The sequence below is a fragment of the Dermochelys coriacea genome, chromosome 8 (assembly GCF_009764565.3).
Source record: "Dermochelys coriacea isolate rDerCor1 chromosome 8, rDerCor1.pri.v4, whole genome shotgun sequence".
Lineage (NCBI taxonomy): Eukaryota > Metazoa > Chordata > Testudines > Dermochelyidae > Dermochelys > Dermochelys coriacea.
In genome coordinates, this window is record NC_050075.1 from 17,860,513 (window position 1) to 17,879,801 (window position 19,289).

General features: G+C 39.4%; 1 long non-coding RNA gene across 1 annotated transcript; it reads right to left on the reverse strand.

Annotated features, from left to right (window-relative positions):
• Positions 1–626: 626 nt before the first annotated feature.
• On the reverse strand, positions 627–11,825 carry LOC122455562. Its single transcript, XR_006273832.1, has 3 exons — positions 11,685–11,825; positions 10,630–10,732; positions 627–1,224 (listed from the first exon to the last, which is right to left on the reverse strand). It is a non-coding gene; the product is annotated as an uncharacterized LOC122455562 (long non-coding RNA).
• Positions 11,826–19,289: the final 7,464 nt, after the last annotated feature.

Here is a 19,289-nt window from a genome sequence, read left to right on the forward strand (position 1 = left end):
GCTTACTCAGAGCTCTTCTTCAGGAGCTCTGTGTAAGCTTGAAAGCTAGTCTCACCAACAGAAGTTAGTCCAATAAATATATTACCTCCCCTATCACTCCTCTGTAATCTCCTGCTACCAACATGACTACAACAACACTGCAAATATATCTAATATTGCACGCTTATAGTCCCTTTCAGCCCTGGATCCCAAAGTACTTCACAAGCCTCACCGTACCCCTGGGAGGTATTGGATAGTAGATTCAGTTTACAGGTAAATAAGCTAAGGGGCAGTGATAAGTGACTTCTTCAAATCAATCAGCTGATATGAAACCACTAGTAGCATAACACCAGAATTAGCAACATCACTATGCTTTCAAAACCATTATCTCCCCTATTGGCAGGCAATTGGACAAGCCCTGCCAATGGATCAGTTTCATCTCTAGGTGCAGCTGAGTTGCTCTTGCTTACACCAGCAGTGGTTTTGGCTCTTGTGATCTTCCATTTCCACCCCACCTTAAGAGTCTTGTTATTTTTTTTTTCATAGTGCTTTTGACTCCTGAGTTGTGCTCCACTCCGGATGATGAGCATCTGCTGGAGATCCTGCATCAGTACATAAAGCAATTCTAACTTTTTGCCAGAACAGGGCTTTACGTTCATTACTGCAGTAAGTGTGTTTGAAGTATACAACAGTCCTCTCGTCCATACTATTTTCATCACTGCCAAGTCAATTTAATAAACTCAGTTCATCAGCCCTGTCCCTTTGAATACTTCCTTTCCTGAAGGGAAAGGACGCATTTTAACATTTCAGATATTTAAAAGGTTCTTTCATGCCCAGCCTTGGTTCATCATTAATAAAATACATTTTATTCTGCTGTTTTGTTCACTCTGTGCACATGCTGTGCTGGATTTAAGATACAACATCTCATCAAATTTTCAATTGGGAAACTGTCACTTCCAGAGCTCATTAAAGTTTCCCAGTCTTCTTACTGCCTTGTCTCAGATGCTACTAAACAAACATTCTAATGAGAAACAAACAGCAAATGGAGGCAGGGAATTCTGGTATAAATATCCTGCCTTGTGTCTGATTATTCTCTTTTCAGAAGGGGTGTGTCCGTTTTTCATCTCTCTCTACAAGAGCAGCTTTTTTCCTCCATTTAACTGCAATCCAGCCCACTCCATTCTTTCAACTGCTCAGCAGCTGCCCTTAAAGTCTTTGAGCTAGAATCTGCTCTCTGTTATGCAGCTGTAAATACAAGGTGACTTCATTGGAGTTACACCAGCATAACCGAGAGCAGAATTTCACCTCTTTTAGCTTTAGCTCAAGTCTAACAGTAAGTTCCCATTGTTGTCTCACTCAGTAGGTATAAAAAAACCACTCAAAAAGAAAAAATTAGCAGCTTCCTAAAGCTTCAATCTCAGTCATTCCTACTCAGAAGAGATAAAAGCTTAGTATGATAGCTGATTTTTTTTAAAGCCCCAAAAACCTTTAAGACTGTAGTCTTGGCACGAAACCTTGTCTCAAATTATTCTGTTTTTAAGCAAAATTAGTGCTTCTGAAAAGTGTCAAGACCAACAGGCTTGGAGATTAACAGTATGTCTACACAGCAAGCAAACATACCCACAACTGGCCCAGGTCAGCTGACTGGGGCTCAAAGGCAGTGGTGCAAGTAGAAATCATTTATTGCCAGTATTACACTCATGGGAAGGACACAAAGGGGGCATGTGACCTCCCCATGTGACTCCTCACCCCACCCCACCCCAGACCAGGGCCCCCATGCTCTCACCATTCTCTGTCATCCCCTTTGTATATACAAACAATATGCTTAACTACTCACTTTTCCCCAAAATATGTAGTGTTTCAATCTGTTTAGATGGAATATTAGAGTTGGATGAGGAGCCATTTCAACATATGTATGACTTATTAAAAGACAAATTTTAAGTAGAACTGTATCCTAAACTACTTTATGGTATTGTAACCAAACATTGCATTTCAATGGGGGATTCAACTTCCTTTATAGGAACGGACTCCTGAAACTCTTACCAGTCCACAGAAGTGGTCCATAGTCATGCAAATTGTCCCATAGTCTTCAATGGGATTGATCAAATGTTTAAGGGTTTACAGCATTAGGTTCCAAGTTTATAAATTGTTCTGGATGCAACTGACAATGCCTGAGCTGTCAGATCAGAAGGAGCTTCATTCGAATAAAGGTGCACAGATGTGTGATAAGTCTTAGTTCTGTTGCTAAGATGAGGAACAGATTTTCAGCAAGGTTCTTGGCAGATTCCTGAGGCAGCTGGTTTAAGGCTGTCAGTGTCCAGCATTATAATCTTCACTTATAGTTCTCTCACCCACAAAGCTGGAAAATAAGGCATTTGTTTTCTTTGTTTTGCTTCTCCAGTTCCAGTTAACAAAATGCATGTTAGACTAATTTGGCTGCAAACTAGAATTCTACGTACACTGGAGACAACACCTGATTCCTGTCAGGCTGCAGAACTGGGCTGACATCAGAATCCAAACATCCTCTGGTCACTGCAAGCAGAGGCATTCCTCTAATGATTTGGACTTGATGTGATGCAATATAGCTGTCATGGATCATTCAGACCAATGGGGAGAAACATAATTTAAAAAAAAAACTGTTTAAACACCTTCTGTCCCCGCTACCCCTCCCCACTTGAGGACTCCTGATGAATGTAACAGCACATTACATATGCTAACAAACGTAAAGGCTTTGTTTAAGTTTGTTAGCATATGTATTGTGCTGTTAAAGCCATATAAAGAAAGAATGTCCTCCCTAACCCCGTTCTGCTCCTTTAACGAGCAGAGTTCAACTGCACCCCCACGAGGCGGGGGCTAGCCCCAACTATTTCCGGTACTCCATGACCACTAAAAATCTCTTGCCAGTACTGAGTAGTGGAGGATGCTGCCCTACTTGCACCCCTGCTTGCAGGGCTCAAATTACAGAGCTATAAAATTGCGATGTAGATGTTCAGGTTTTGGCTGGAGCCCAGGCTCTGAGACCCTCCCTGTCACAGGGTCCCAGAGTCCAGGCCTGAATGTCTACACAGCAATTTTACAGCCTTACAGACCACACCCAAGTCAACTGACCTGAGCCACCTGCGGGTGTTTAATTGTTGTGTAGACATACCTAACAATCCTCTCTTTACCTCCAGAACAGATACATGCAAGTTTTCCACCATCCCCTTGCCAAAGGGCTACAACCTCTGCTGCATCAAAGCTATGTTTGGGGAGTGGGGCAGGGATTTAAGTCAGGTTTGTACTCTAATACCTCTCACTGCCTGGGGTTGACAAGTCGCAATTATGCCAGGTTTCAATGGCCCCTAGAATCTATGCCACGTGGGTGTTCCCCCATACACCAGGCCTGTTAAGATGGCTTTAAGGTTGCTTTGCACTGCTAGAGCAGCACAAAGCAGCTGTTTCAGAGGCCAGGATCTTCAATGTCAACCTCCAGGGATGAAAGGGTAGTTCACACGCCAGCTCATTCTTTGTCCTCTCAGTTCCCACAGCTAAAGTGGCAAATTATGATGGGCTAATTTTGTTTTTGGTTGGGTTTTTTTTTTAAATGCATTGTGAACTTCTCTCTCTCTCAGAAATGGACTAAAATCCACCATTTTACTCAGACAGGCCCTCAGATAGTGACAAATTTCTGTTTCTACCAAACTTCTCCAGTTCAAAACAATGACCTATAAATGCTACAGTTTTCCTAGTAACATACCTTGATATAAGTAGAACCTCAGAGTTATGAGCACCAGAGTTACAAACTGACCCATCAACCACACACCTCATTTGGAACTGGAAGTACACAATCAGGCAGCAGCAGAAGGAAAAAAAAAACAAATAGAGTACAGTACTGTGTTAAACTATTAAACAAAGGGAAAGCAGCATTTTTCTTCTACATAGTAAAATTCCAAAGCTGTATTAAGTCCAGGTTCAGTTGTAAACTTTTGAAAGAACAACCATAACATTTTGTTCAGAGTTACCATTCCCAAGGTATTAGTAACTCTGAGGTTCTACTGTATCCCTGAAAAAAACAGCCCAGTGGTCACTATGATACTACAAGGGTAGCTAAGCTCTGGAATCGGCTTCCAAGGGAGGTTGTGAAATTCCCATCACTAGAGGTTTAAGAACAGGGCCGGTCTAGGATTACATAGTCCTGTTTCAGTGCAGGGGGCTGGATTTGGTGACTTCTTAAGGTCCCTTCCAGCCCTACATTTCTATGATACCAACCCGAGTCCTATTATCTTCAGAGGGAGAGACCAGAAAACTTGTGTCCCCATCATGCTGGATCTCTCCAAAAGCAGCCCAACTGCCCACTGCTGCTCTGCAGTAGTTGGTTCTAGTATTTTCCACTGGGCCTGCTGATCTGAGCACTCAACATTGTAAAGTCCCTCTAGTTCTTTGGCGCAACCTACACCCCCCAATGCAGCCTGGGCAGGAAAAGCTAGACGAATCTGAGAACCTTCTTCCTTCAATCTCTTCCCCATGCCGTTTGGCGTTCTCATATCATTCTGGTATTTATTAGCCCAGGGTGAAATCTGAAGCCATTAGGATCAGGAGCCACAATGTAAGTGTCATTGTGGAGTCCCCAGCTGCATGATAGCAGGGAAAGGATCAGGCAATCTTTGGGATGGATGGCTGGATCATGGAAACACTAGCCATTGCTCCTGGCCTTCACTAAAGGCAATCAACCACAGTTAGCGCAGAAGCTGCTAGGCCAGCCCATGAAAACAAGGGGTGGGAAGCAAAAGTGCTATATGTCTACCCCCAAAAGATGTTTCAACAAAATAAATAAGGGAGCATCACATATCAATGCTATTTGGTGGAGGAGAAAAGAGTTGGTGTAAGACAGCCTACTAACAGATAGAGCTACCAAAAGTTTCCTATGATGTCTTGGATAAGCTTTTGCTAAGCACCCAAACTTTGGGATGTTTTTCCAAGCTGAACTGAACCTCATTCATCACCTTTTGAGATTCACTGATCACTAAAAATAAATGCCTTCCAAAGCCCCTAGTCTGCAAATTTCTTTCCAACAACGTTTGAAATACAAATAACTTGACAACCTATACAAGATGATTTATGCTTTACCATCTTTTTCATGCAAATAAATTAAAACAAGAAAATGTAATTTAGAGTCAATTGCATTGTATAATAATATAAAGAAATAACTATGTCTGTAGAACTCTGTGTACAATGTGCTGCTGCCAGTGTTGCTTGTGATTTAACTTCCCTGGACATAGAGACAAAGACTCTGAACTATTTAGATTTGTATATAAATAAAATCAATCATTGTATGGCTTCAGACATGTCTGGAAAAGAAATTTATTCTAATTTCTTTATGCTGGTGTCATTTGATGGAAATGTGGCAAGTTTGAATCCAAGTTACGGTTTGAAACAGCCCCAAAATAACTAAGCAGCACTGAAGATAGTGAATCAAATCAAACTAAACCCAAACCTCTGAAAAATACTTTGGCTAGTTAGCACCCTTTCCATCCTACAGGGCCTCCCTGTCTTGCTGAAATTCATAGCGGAGCGTAGGGTCCTTCTCAATAAGTCAGGCAATCTGTGTTCGACAAATTGTCATTTTACCAACATAAGTATGGAAATATACATGAGCTTTACTGTTTCAGTTAGAGTGCCCCTGACTGACTGACTTTGTTATAACAGTAAGCTTACTTCATGCACTATATTCTGGGAAGAGTTGTTCTGGAGAGAGAAGTAGCCTGTTTGGTTAGAGTACCAGTAAAAACTGACTCCCTAGAATGTGTATCTTGTGTGTGCCTGTGATTGACAGCTGCTTCTCCCTTTGTATTTGTCCACAAGTCCTTAAACACTGTGGTGAACATTCACATTTGCATTTTTGTTTTGCTTTGTTAAACTTTATCAAACCACAGGAAACCTCCTCTCTCTCTCTTTTTTTAAACCAACTGAGCAGAGGATTTCACTTGTTCAATGGAACATACCAGCAGTGACATCCACCTAGGACTTTACTTACAGTACTATATCCATCTCTTCCTTTAGATGGGAAGTGACTTATAGATTTGTTTACGATAGCTGTGTACATAGCCAAACACAGTGTAAATGTTTCAGGCTCTAAATAACAGTCAGGGGATGTAGAACAAAACCTAAAAAATTTATAAAGACAGTACATAAACCCTTGCCAGGTGATACTAGTTAAAGCTTCATTAATAGCATGTAGTTTGTTCTAAACTGTCCTACAATTACAAGTCTCTGCTACACTAAAGGACACACTGCTGAGGCACCTGGCCAGGCCAAATCAAACAATCGGGCTGTTAGTTAAAGACTTACATTAAATTGGTCTTGTTCAGTAACAGACAAGATTTTATGGTTTGAGAGTCATAGACAAATCATACTAAATTGACATTTTATAGCTTTTTATCTGTAAAGATCTACAAATTATTTTAACCTCTGCAGATTTTTATCAAAAACAGAAATGTACTTTATATTTACTTGCCCTGCCATTAACAGGTCTGGCCTTTATTATTAAGAAGCTAGAGCTATTTAGAATATAGTGGATCAGTTGGACAACAGTGTCCATTTCTTCTGGTAATGATAGGACCCCATAAGGAAAGGTCAGTCCTTGCATGATAATGTTTTGCCACCACAACAGTCTTCTATGGCACGGATAGATAGTGAATATGAGGCAATTAATCTGGCTCTTGAAAAATAACTCCTTTTTACTGACCTTGTCAAAGGGGTTTGTGGGTTGATTTTCTTGTTTCATCTGCTGTTCTGCGTTTTGTTTAGCAAGACAAAATTAGCTTTGTGTTGTTTTGTTTTGTGTTGCTTTTTTGTCTCAGCATGAAAAATTCATGGAGGTAAGGAAGATCCTACAAAGGAGATAAGTGAAGTCTCATGTTCTAAGCACAGGCCCGGAATCTCGAAACCTTAAGGTCTAGATTGACTCTGTGGCAGAGTCAATCTGTGGCCTTAGGCAAAAATCTCTTCACCTCTCTGTGGGCTAAATTAAGGGCCTGTCACAAGACTCATATGGGGCAGAGCCTAGTTGCACTGTCCTAGGAGCAGACCAGGAAGTGCAATGCTGACAGATCCTGGTTGGTGGCAGGCAGGATCAAAGTTGGGACCTCTGCAGCTTAGTGCATAAGCCTCTACCCCATTAGCTAAAAGCCACATGGCCCTTAACTAAGGCTGTAGAGCAGACCATCTCTTATTCTAAGGGGTCTCGCTGCCACTAGATGGGACAGAACACACACCCAGGAGGTGTGTAGATTACAGAAGCAGACGGTGACTGTGAAAGTTTAGATTTGCCCCAGCTATGGGGAGCAGGAGTGGAATGAGATACCTTGCTCCAGTTCTATCTGTGGTGCACTGTATACCCCCTGGCACACTGCTATTGGAGGCACAGTCTCTCATTTAAGTCCCTACACCCCAGTGTAGAAGAAAGAGTATCAACTCCAAGGCAACTGCTTCCCCCTACAGACTCCCCTGTTACTTCCTGTCATGTGGTATCAGGCAAGGGAACTAATTCCTTGCAGTTATGCAAGATGGGCCAAAATCTAGCTAGATTGGTTTCCCCATTTGTAAAATGGGAATAAGACGACTTCCTTGTTTCACAAGGTGTTTGGGAGTTATTTGTGAGATGCCTTAAAAGTGAAATCTGTGATAAGTCTTACATAGTGCTATAATCATGCAAAGATCCTTTGAGTCCTCATTTCTCTCCTATCCAACCATAGGCAGCAACATTTTAATGAAAGCTCTTTGGACCAGCTTTTATATTTGCACAAGCTTTTATCAGCCTACTGTACATTAGAGGTGAGTGAATAATCTATAGCTAATAATTTATTCAGTAAATTGAGCCTCCTTTTTCTATTCTAGAATTGTGAGCAATTTACAGGTTTCCTGAGTTTATTTGTTATTCAAAATTTGCAAATAATTCACGGTCTATACATTCAACTAATTGACTAAGCATAGAGCATTTCAGAAGTTGTGTTGATTAATTTTGACTGAACACACAGGTCATATGGTGTCTACTTTCTATAGAAGAAAGAAAGAATAGAAAAGAGCCATAAAGACACAACTGAGTTCAAAACAGTTGCATTTTCTAGCTATATACAAGCATACAAAACCTAGGGGTGTGTGTACACACACACACATACACACACACACACACACAGTTGCTCTAAGGATCTGGTAGTTTCTACAAGAAAAGAGGAGAATCCAATGGACAGCTATCATACTATTTAAAGGAATACTACCCTATTCCAATCCCTGACTATATTGTTTTTGTTCCTTTATTAGATTAATTAGGCTCTCAGACTCATGTTTCCAGTGAAAATACTCATGTTTAGAAGTTCAGTGCTTTGTGAGAATATTGACTAATGTTTGTTTAAAATTTAGTATTTCCATGAACAGTTCCATCAGTAAAGTCATTTCCTACAACACTGACAGAAAGCAACACACAAAGGGCTTTAACAGAGGCCAAGTTAATTTTTTTAAATGCCAAGAGCACATTCACAGAAAATAGAGATAACTCAAGCTGTAATATCACAGATACTTTGTTTTCAAGTCAGTAAACACATAATCAAGGGGAAAATGTATTTCAATATGAAATGTGTATGGGTATAAGGTGTGGGGGAAGTGGCAAGATCCATGGTAAGTTACTGTATTGCAAATGGCTTCATATTGGTTCATAGAAATGTTATTTTAGTGCACTAATGGTTTTAGCAAATAAACAAATTACCAAGTGCAAAAAGTGCTTTTGGAAAATACATTAAGGCAATTTGCAAATAATTGCTGTATGCTTGGCTATTATGACTGACTTCTGAAGTATAAAATCTCCCTGAGACGATGATAATCATGTTGAAAGCAGTTGCCACCCTTTAATCTTCTAAGACAAAACAGAGATCTTTGGGGACTTGGGACCTTGTCACTCTAAGTAAACAGCTGACAGGAACGTAATCTGAGTGAAAAGCAGAAAGGTCACCTGTTTGCCTATGCAAAATTCATCAGTTTCCAATTGCCATTAGATGGGGGCCGCTAGTTCATCCCTTACACAAGTTTCTCATTTAAATAGCCTTTTTGCCAATAAAGAAGCTGTCAGAGACACAGTTTCCAGAAAGGCTTTGTCTCTCAACAAGGATTAATTGTCTCTGTCCAATGGTTATATAAAGGGAGTTCAGGAAAAAGGCATTAAAAACATAAGAGCAAAAAGTTAGCTACTGACAAATCTATTTAAAGGAAAGAACAATGAAACAAAGGGTTCATTCTTTAAAAGGAGAAAGGAAAAATCATCATTGTTATGGAAGCACCAGTTTAATTTTTAAAAAGAAAAGGAGTACTTGTGGCACCTTAGAGACTAACAAATTTATTAGAGCATAAGCTTTCGTGAGCTACAGCTCACTTCATCGGATGCACGAAAGCTTATGCTCTAATAAATTTGTTAGTCTCTAAGGTGCCACAAGTACTCCTTTTCCTTTTGCAAATACAGACTAACACGGCTGCTACTCTGAAGTTTAATTTTTGTTTTCCATTTTTTAACCTAAACTTATTTAGTTTATTAAAGGGGTTGGCTTAGCTCCTCTAGTGACTAATTCTTCTATTCTTATTCTTATTCTTCTAATTCTTCTATTTATCAGTAAGATGAATACAATAGTGCCTTGCCAACATGCCTTGAGCCTGTCCTGGAGCAACAACCTTAAGAGTAAGGGGGTTGTTCATACTGACTTGAATGGTAAAGACTTCCATTGACTTCAGTGGACAGTAGATCAAATCTATTGTATCCATTCAATCCTTGGGCTCTCTGATGATACTGCCAGCAGGATACTTGTTAGTATAAATATTGAAATGGACAGCTCCACACTTAGAAATGAATAGAGACCCTCCATTTAGAGAGCTGGCCATTGGTTATGAAAGGGCTAAATGAGTAAATCAGCTGCCAGTCACAACAAAATCAACAGCATTTTACCTAGTAGCATAGACCCAAATTAATTAATAGTGGAATTACAGTATGTGTCCATCGGCAGTACACCAGGAATTAATTTGGCCTTTTTCGTTACAAAGGTTTTGTATGCCATTATCAGTCCTGTGAGCCATGCGGTCTCTGAAGCTAGCTAGGTTTTAATCTAGTATCTCACTAAGTAACCTTACTTTTCATCAAATTTTGCATGGTTCTTCTTAAGGATGCTATAGAAAATGTCTTAAAGGTTATTTCATATTTTCTTATCTATGTGGATCTAATTTCAACAGATAGTAATAAAATAATTTACTAAATACACTTAATTTGAAGATAAAAGTTGTGCAATTTAGAAAGGTAGGTATCATCTCAGTTGAACAGATTGGGAAAAGGAGGCAGAGTTCCTGGTTCTCGTCTACCTTGCACTTTGTACAAATCTTCACATCTATGCAACGTAGGTGCAAAATGCTATTACTGATGCAAATGAGTGGTGAATACTGATTCTGTAGCACTTTGCATAGGTATAAATTATTACACTGGGTATAAAGCAATGGAGTATGAGACCCAAGGAAATTAACTGATTGGTCCAAGATTTCAGCAAGTGTTGGGGAGTCAAGGCTAGATCTTAGATTTCATGATTTCCATTCCTGTGCCCTTGTCACTAGAAAATGCCGCTGTCCCCTTTCCCAGTCACTTACTTTTGTGTTAAGGCATTATTCAGAAATGACTCTGATTCAATCCATTTTATTGAGCTGAAAGACCTTTAGCTGATGTGGCTGAACTCAGAGTCATCACTCAAGGCTAAAAACAAACAGAATTTTCTTCTACTTTCAGTTCTCTGACTGAGGTCCATAAACAAATCAAGCATAAGAAATTATTTGTTAAAGTAAATTATGGTAATTGGAAAGTAATTTCTTTGCTGGGATATGATAGTGTAAGTGAACTGCAGATTCTCAAGCCCACGTTTGCCACCACATTAATACTTTACTGATTTCATAGCCTACTTACATCAAAGTCTTGTATAGCCGAATGATAGGGAACTTTCCATCTTAACACACCTGGCTGATTAACTCTCATATTTATTCTAAATGTTTCACCACCATAAATAAGGTGATTAGAACATAAGTTCTTGGGGTAGGCACTATGTCCGCTTCTGTTTCTGAGGCATCTAGTGCATTGGGGACCTGATCTTGGCTAGAGTCAGAGCCCTACCTTAATATCAACAACAAACAAATACAAAACAGTGATATTAATAATGTCTGAGAAAGTAGAGTGAAGCTATTTGGAATGGAAAGAATGAGAGAACATCTCATCAACCCATCCAACTCAGCCAGCTACTGACAAGTAAAATGTGCTTAATGGCAGGAAGTTTGAATAACGAGGAGGTACTAACATTTGAAGTGAGCTGTAGCTCACGAAAGCTTATGCTCTAATAAATTTGTTAGTCTCTAAGGTGCCACAAGTACTCCTTTTCTTTTTGCGAATACAGACTAACACGGCTGCTACTCTGAAACATTAGAAAAATTGTAATGGTAGTGGGGGGAGAACAGTACTTACAGTGGTATTGAGCTGTGAAGGAAAACCATCCGTCCAGAACAATCACAAAAGTTGCCTCTTAGCAAAAACATAAGATGCTTTAAAGTGCTCCCAAAAACAGAACCAAGAAAGGAGAGAGTTTGGACCTGACATTACAGACTGAAGAATGAGAGTTTAGGCCTCATGTTTCCATGACCATGGCACGGAGATCACTCACCACTGGGAGGCCTCTTTGTGGCTGTCTGGGGAATCAGATTTCATCCAATCTGGCGACCCTTCTGTTGTTCGCTTGCCCTGTGGCCTCTCTCTCTGTGACTTGGGGTGCTCTCTCTTCATGACTCATCCCACCAGCTAGGTCACAACATTAAAATAAAAGATACATGGCACAGCTGTGGCTTGCCTGGGTCCACTGGTTTGGGCTTGGAAGGCATAGGCTGTGCAGCTAAAAATTGCTGTGTGGACATTCGGGTTCAGGTGGAGCCTAGGCTCAGGGAACTTTCCCCCATTGCAAAGTCTCAGAGCTCAGACTCCAAACTGAGCCCAAATGTCTACATGGCAATTCTCAGCCCTGCAGCCCAATCCCTGAAAGCCAGAGTCAGCTGACCCAAGGCAGCCATGGATGTTCAATTGATATGTAGACTTACCCTATATAATTTCCCCTTCTGCAGTACTAAACTTTTTCTGGGTCAGCTTTCAAATCCAACAATCCTGTGCCACTTCCCAGGGGCTAGTAAGGGTATCCAAGCCCACTACACTACTTCAGGTTTCAGGCCAGGGACCCTACAAACAGCAGCCAAGGTCTGCAAATCTCTGTCTTCCAGCCTCATTGTTCTTTCCCTGGGCTGCTTCCTACTTCATCTCCCACACGCTTTTTTTCTCCACCCTTTTGGGTATATCCTTCCCTCAGGGCCAGGATCTCAGGGCTGGCTAGTTCTTATGTCATTCCCTGGATTTCCTCTTTTCCCCTCTCTAAGCTCAGAGAATACCTGGTAGCTTCCCCACTGCAGCTCCTTCCTGCTGCAATCTTTCCTGAATTTATGCCTTTAGCCAGCTTCTCCTCCAGCTGGGCTTTAACAGCCATTAATAATTTTCAGTCAAGCCACTCTCCCACAAGTGCAGCCTATATAGTCAATTGGCCCTATCTGTGCCACCTTAACCTTCAGTGCTAGTGTGGGGTGAACACCCCATCACAGATAGAACAATGAAGTTAATGGGAACTTCAAAATTAACCCTCCCTATAAATTCATTGGTTACCATTTCAATTCATAAAACTATAAAGTGCTGGTATCACAGAGATATGACCTTGTAAATAAATTGAAGCAGTTGCACCAAAACTCACCTGCATGTGTTAGAATTCTGTTGCAACTGGATATCATATTAGTCTTCATTCCCTGGTCTGAACTCTTTGTAATGTTGCTGTGTGCTGTTAAATATTCACTGTGTTCCATCCTAGAGTTGCCAGCCTTTGCATAGAAGGTGAAGCTATTCCATAATGTATATTAAAAGTTTTGGGGGTCCTTGAAAATGAAAAGCACTATATAAACTAAGATGTTTCTCTCATCTTTAAGGAGTTAAATTTTATTTTCCAATGTCATGTGATCAAACAGCCTCACAGGTGTATGAAATTTTACCTTTTCTTAATATCACTCCATTACTCTTAGTTATACTTTTTACATCTGCCAAATAACTCTTCCCAGCCTTGATATTGCTAACCTTCAAATACATGTAAAAGTTCTACTTCCCCTTACATGATCATTTAGCTAAGCCACACATATTTAATTCTTTTAGAACTTCCTCATAAATACAACCAGACCTTTAATCATTTTTGTTGCTCTTTTAATTATCTCCATCTTTCTGGGACTGAAGTGCTGAATACATCTTCTAGATGTGGTGTCACAAGGCCCACAGAGAGACTACCACCTCCCTGTTCCCTGACATTATACCTCTGTTTATGCAGCCCATAGTCACATTGTCCTATTCTGCTACCATAGCACATTGAAAGCTAGAACGTAATTTTCTCTTGGTGATCTAACCAAAATGTCTTTGGGGATTTCTGTTTTCTACGTATCTCTTTCTATGTCCTTAAGTCCTTTATGACCTCATCACTATTTGAATATATCTCTATAACTGAGAAGTAGGAGCAACAATCTCTCTCTCTCTCTCTCTCATCTCAACCTACAAGAAAAATAGCTGTGTGTGTATCTACACACATGTAAAGACCTCACTGAGGAAGAGCGAAGAAAAATAACTCTGTGTATGTGTATGTACACACACATGTAAAGGCCTCACTGAGGAAGAGCCAAGCAGGGGTCGGCACCACCATGTTGCGCAACAGACATTTGACAAAATTACCGTACTTAGTGACGGACATTGTGGGATGGTATGTCATTCAGTCATTCAATTTTTTGAAAAATTACCACAGACCTCAAAATTTTTACCATGGACACTACTTCTGTCTGTGTATGGACATGTTGCTGGCCCCTGGAGCCAAGTCAAGTAGATGAGTATTGTTCATTTTCATTTAATATCTTTACGTTATCTTTCCTGTGAAAACAGGCTGACAAGCCTCCTCTGATTCAGTGATATAGTGTTGTGGTCACTGGCAAGACAGATTAGTTTATTCTGCACATCCACACTCCTACAGGCCAACAGTACAAAGGACATAGCCAACCTTTTAAAAAAGTTAGCACTAGAAGTGCTGACAAGCCTTATGGTTTGCTGGAGGGAGGAAAAGTTGTAGGTTTGGACAGATGAATAGATAGCTGATGCATCCATAAAATATGTTACTTATCCAATGGATCATTCCTGGACTTTTCATTCTATCCTCTTCCTTTTTTGGATTGGCAAAGACTTATTGAAATACTTAATACGAAATTAAATTACAATACGGTGCCTAGTCTATTCATTTTGAATGTTGAAATGATTCACTTATTCTTTAGTTTTTGTTATCTCAACTGTGGAACATTGCTCAACTGATGCCATAAAGATCCCAAACAAAATTTGTTGAAAATTAGCCACTAGCTGCCTAGAAAGGAGCCTTTTTTTATTGAAGTCAGTATTTAATATATATTATTTATATAGCTAAGTTATTTATGTTCAGACATGCTACCTAACAGAAATGTTGAACCGTGTGACTTTGCAATAAAATATCATTTTTATTATTCTGTTTTTGTTTTTTAAAACAAACCAGAACATTGTGCTGCATAAGCAGAGAAGTCTTTACACTATTGAATAAGAAACTAGAAAAAATAGATAGGCAAGGTTTGAGCTGAACACTGATCTGCTGTGTCCTAAGGCAAAAAAGCCTGTAAAAGAAAAAGTTTATAGGCAGCAAGAAAAGCTAAGTAGAAAATTAATGCTGAGATATTTTCTGTCTCAAAAAATATGACCGGGGATACAGGCAGTGCTTAATTTGTGCCAGGACTTAGCCAGTGGCATGTCTGTGCTTATCACATCAGTTCTGAATGTAAAAAAATTGCTTCAGCCCCTGCATCTGTTTCATTACAAATTAAGCACTGGATACAGGCTTTGTTCATTTACTATGTCTCCACTCATTTTACCAGCAGGACTGGAAGACTTCTGGCCTGATTTTATACTAGTGTAATCCCACTGACATCAGTGGAGTTACTTTTGATTTTGTTGCATCAGTGAAAGCTGAGACATTGATAAGATTGTCAATAAGGGTACTGAACAGAATCAATTATGATGCTAGTTTGTGTTATATAGATACCTGTCCACTAGGAACTGCATTTAGGCCACAAACTCATTTCACAAAGGCTGCGAAACAGCTGTCAGATGGTAATGATTTTGGCCAGTACTGATCCAGACCAGATTCTCTAGTGGCCTAAAGATAAACGGATCTGTAACCCATCATTAACCCTCTGAACCATTCATCCCCCCAACTAATGACATGTTAATGTTCATTAAGATGTACTGCTTTAGTCTGTGCTTACCAAACAGGTCTTAGCTGCTGCTATAAACTCACAGCACGAGGTTGGTGCTCAGGGACTAGTGTGTCAGAATAAGCTATTTCTAAAGAGCTGGTGTAACATTAAAAGAGTTCTGCTAGAAATGAATAGCAACTGTTTCATTAATCTCACTTGCACTAAACTTGCCTTAATGGGCACCAATACATAACCCTAAAATAGATAGATTTAAGCTGCCACAGTTTGCAGGTTATATAGATTTAATGAAGAATAAGAGGTAGAATTGGTGGTTATGTTGAAGAGGTTTAGAATTAGCAAATCTTCATACGGATGGCTGTAATGAACTACCTTAGTTGTGCTTCTTAAAGTATTAGACTACTATTAACTTGATGATGATGGCGGATACATGCTTTGAGCCTCTATCAGTTTCAGAATGTCTAATAGTAACCAATATTTGCAAATTAAAAATTTATCTTGGGATCTGAAAAATCACTTGTGCGTGCTCTCCCTCTCCTTTGAATGCTGATAGCCATTACAAAATTAAGCTGGAGAACCTCAGAGTTTATCTAAGGATAAGAATTATAGCTCTGTGGGCAAGGAGATACATGTACTCAGGCCTATATATGTATGCAGATGGGGACAGTAGAACAAATATCAGGAGTATCCTGTGGATAGAGACTGCATTTATGTCACCAAGAGTTTGAACACTCAGCAATGTACAAGTGATGTCAGGAAGAATCAAATTCCAGCAAGAAACTTAGCTGACAGAGCAGAACTGAATACGAGCTTAGTTTGTTTGGGATCTATGATGGATAAGAGTTGTGACACCTGTCCAGAGTCCAATACCGGGCTCACAATATTTCAGTCAACTGACAAACCAAGGGAAATATAGCCTACATGTTTCCTATGCATAAATTTTTAGCAAATGCTCTGAACCCCCAGATTACGATGCTATATTTCCAGGGTAAACTTTCTATATGATTTTCCATGAAGACAAGAGTTACTGGTCACTTCTTGAAATATATGTATGACATATTGGTCTTTCTGTTGACTTCTGTTTAGTGAATTACACTTCAGTCTCAAAACACACAAGACAAGACAGACAATGGCCCACATTCTTCCATGGGTTACAGCCTCTGGAACCCCAGTGGAGCCAATTTAGGTTGCAGAAGATGCAAGTCAGGAGAATTTGGCCCTTTAAATGTAACCCACTCCAATGTTTTTTATAAACAGCAATCACCCACATTTGAGCTAACACCTTGTGACAACGTTCTGAGACAACAGTCTTTAATGATTTTGACATCTTTAGACTCACCACTAGACTGGGCAAATATAGTAAAAATAATAGAAGTGGTTTCTGGTATGAAGTAGACTGCAGCCATGGTGTAGTAAAAAGGCAACATATTCTAATGCTGCAAACTTCTAGATGAGAAACTTACACACTTAAACAGTAGGAGCTGTGGTCAGTTAAAGAGGGGTTCCCTTGTGTGTCAGTGGGCATACATGCTGCATATGAACTACCGGGATGCCTGCTGGAGTGTTGGCTGTATTATTGTACAAACTCACTGTGCCAGGCTTTGTCCTCAGTGTATCCAGCCTCCAAATAAAAGAACCCCTTAGTTAGTGAAGTCTGCTTTAATTCCCAGAACCTTAGAGTTACGAACACTAGAGTTATGAACTGACGAGTCAACCACACACCTTATTTGGACCCGGAAGCACACAATCAGGAAGCAGAGACAAAAAAAAAAAAAGCAAATGCAGTATAGTACAGTACTGAGTTAAACATAAACTACTAAAAAATAAAGGCAAAGCAGCATTTTTATTCTGCACAGTAAAGTCTCAAAGCTGTATTATGCCGATATTCAGTTGTAAATTTTAAAAAGAACAACCATAACGTTTTGTTCAGAGTTACGAACATTTCAGAGTTACAAACAACCTCCACTCCTGAGGTGTTTATAACTCTGAGGTTCTGCACCAGTCATTATCAGATACAGAGCCAAGACAGTTTTTTCAAAAATCCTTTGGAGAATCAGCTTGATTCATTGAGAAAGATAATGTTTTTAGGAATATAGCTAAGCCTCAATGGTCCATCTATCTCATATATTTTTGATGGTGGGCTACACCAGATGCTTTAGAAGAAAGCAATGAAAAAATCCCATAATGCACTTGGCAACTTGTGCACAAATATACCAAGAGGAGGAAATATTTCCCTGGCCCTAGCTGGTGATCAGCTGAAGCCCTGAAGCATGACGATTGGTGGCATTTGTAATTTTTATCTCAGCTATGACAACTGCACATGCTATTATAAGAACATAGGAATTATCATAACAGAAACAGAATAATCCAATGGTCCATTAATCACATGGTCTCTTAAGGTGACAGGCAGATGACAAGAAGCAATGTACTGTATAGAAAAAAACACACATCTTCATATCTATATGTGTATTTATACATTCATATGTATAGCCTCATGTTACAGGTGTATTTACATATATATTCACACAAAAGGACACACAAATATTAACACAGAATGAAACTAGCTATCAAAATTACTGATAGAGGCAATAATTAATAAATAAGCACATGGTATTTTCTGGAAGTGGAAATTACTATTGTGGTTTCACCGCAAACAATCTAATCTAACTTTATGGCAGAGGCTGCAATAAAGTTATAGGGCCACCGCAAGTCCAAAAGTGTAACTCTTTTGTGTAAAAGCAGCAGGATGTGAGTTATCATTTAGGTTAAATATGCAACTGATGAGAAAGCAAATGTATCCTGACTGGTCACAATCAGTTAGTGAACATTTCATTTTGGCTCCATCTGAGCTCCTTAGAAATGTTTTCATTATGGCGAGCAGTATGTTTAAATCTTGCAGATTTTTTTTTCATTGTCTCTAAGATATGACCTTTCCTGTCCTTCCACACAACTAAAACTCTCATCCTGGCTCTCATCATCTCTCATCTTGATTACTGCAACATCCTGCTCTCTGGTCTTGTCAAATATAACTTTGCCCTGATTGTATGCAGCTACTGCGAAGATCGTATTCCTAGCCCATTGCTTGGACAATTTCACTACAGCTGGGCAAAATTTTTCAGTCAAAATATTTTTTTTTAGCAACACATGTAGATTCAATTACACCAAAACATTTAACAAATTCATGTCAATTTCACCAAATTCTTTCAGTTGAAAAAAAAAACAACCAAAATATTCCAAAAAAAATAATCAAAATGTTTTGACATTTTCAAAATGAAACATTTCGATTTTTTCACTCAAAACGACTTTTCATTTCAAAATTTCCTTTAATTTGAATTTTTTTTAAAAAAAAAGAAAATGAAAAGAAAATGTTCAAAATCTAAACAAAACATTTTATTTTGGATTGAACAAAATGTTAAGCTTGACTGAAAACAATTCCCCCCCACACACAATTATTCTGAATCATGGGAGAACCATTCCATCTACCATCTCTCAGTCACAATGAAATGTTGATGCCCACTTCCAATCAGCTCAGGGTGCTGGCCTCTATATCCACTTGTTAAATTTTTAAACCAACACCTTCATGGTTTCTCCCAGGCTGCTCCTCACACTTGGAAGGAGCTCCTCATAAATATCTGCAAAACTAATTCACTATCCGCCTTCAAAACCCTCTCATCTTCTTTTGCTGTGATGTCTACAACAGAAGTTAACAACAGAGAGGCACCTGGTGTGCTGAGATCACTGTCTATCATGTTTACCAATACTGTCTCATTGGTTCCTTGCACTCCATCAGTATCCATCTGTGGTCTCTTGTCTTATGCATAGCTTGTAAGCTCTTTGGGGCAAATACCATAATTTTGTTCTGTGTTCATATAGCTCTTATCACAATGGATATGACTAGGGCTCCAAGTTACTACAGTAAT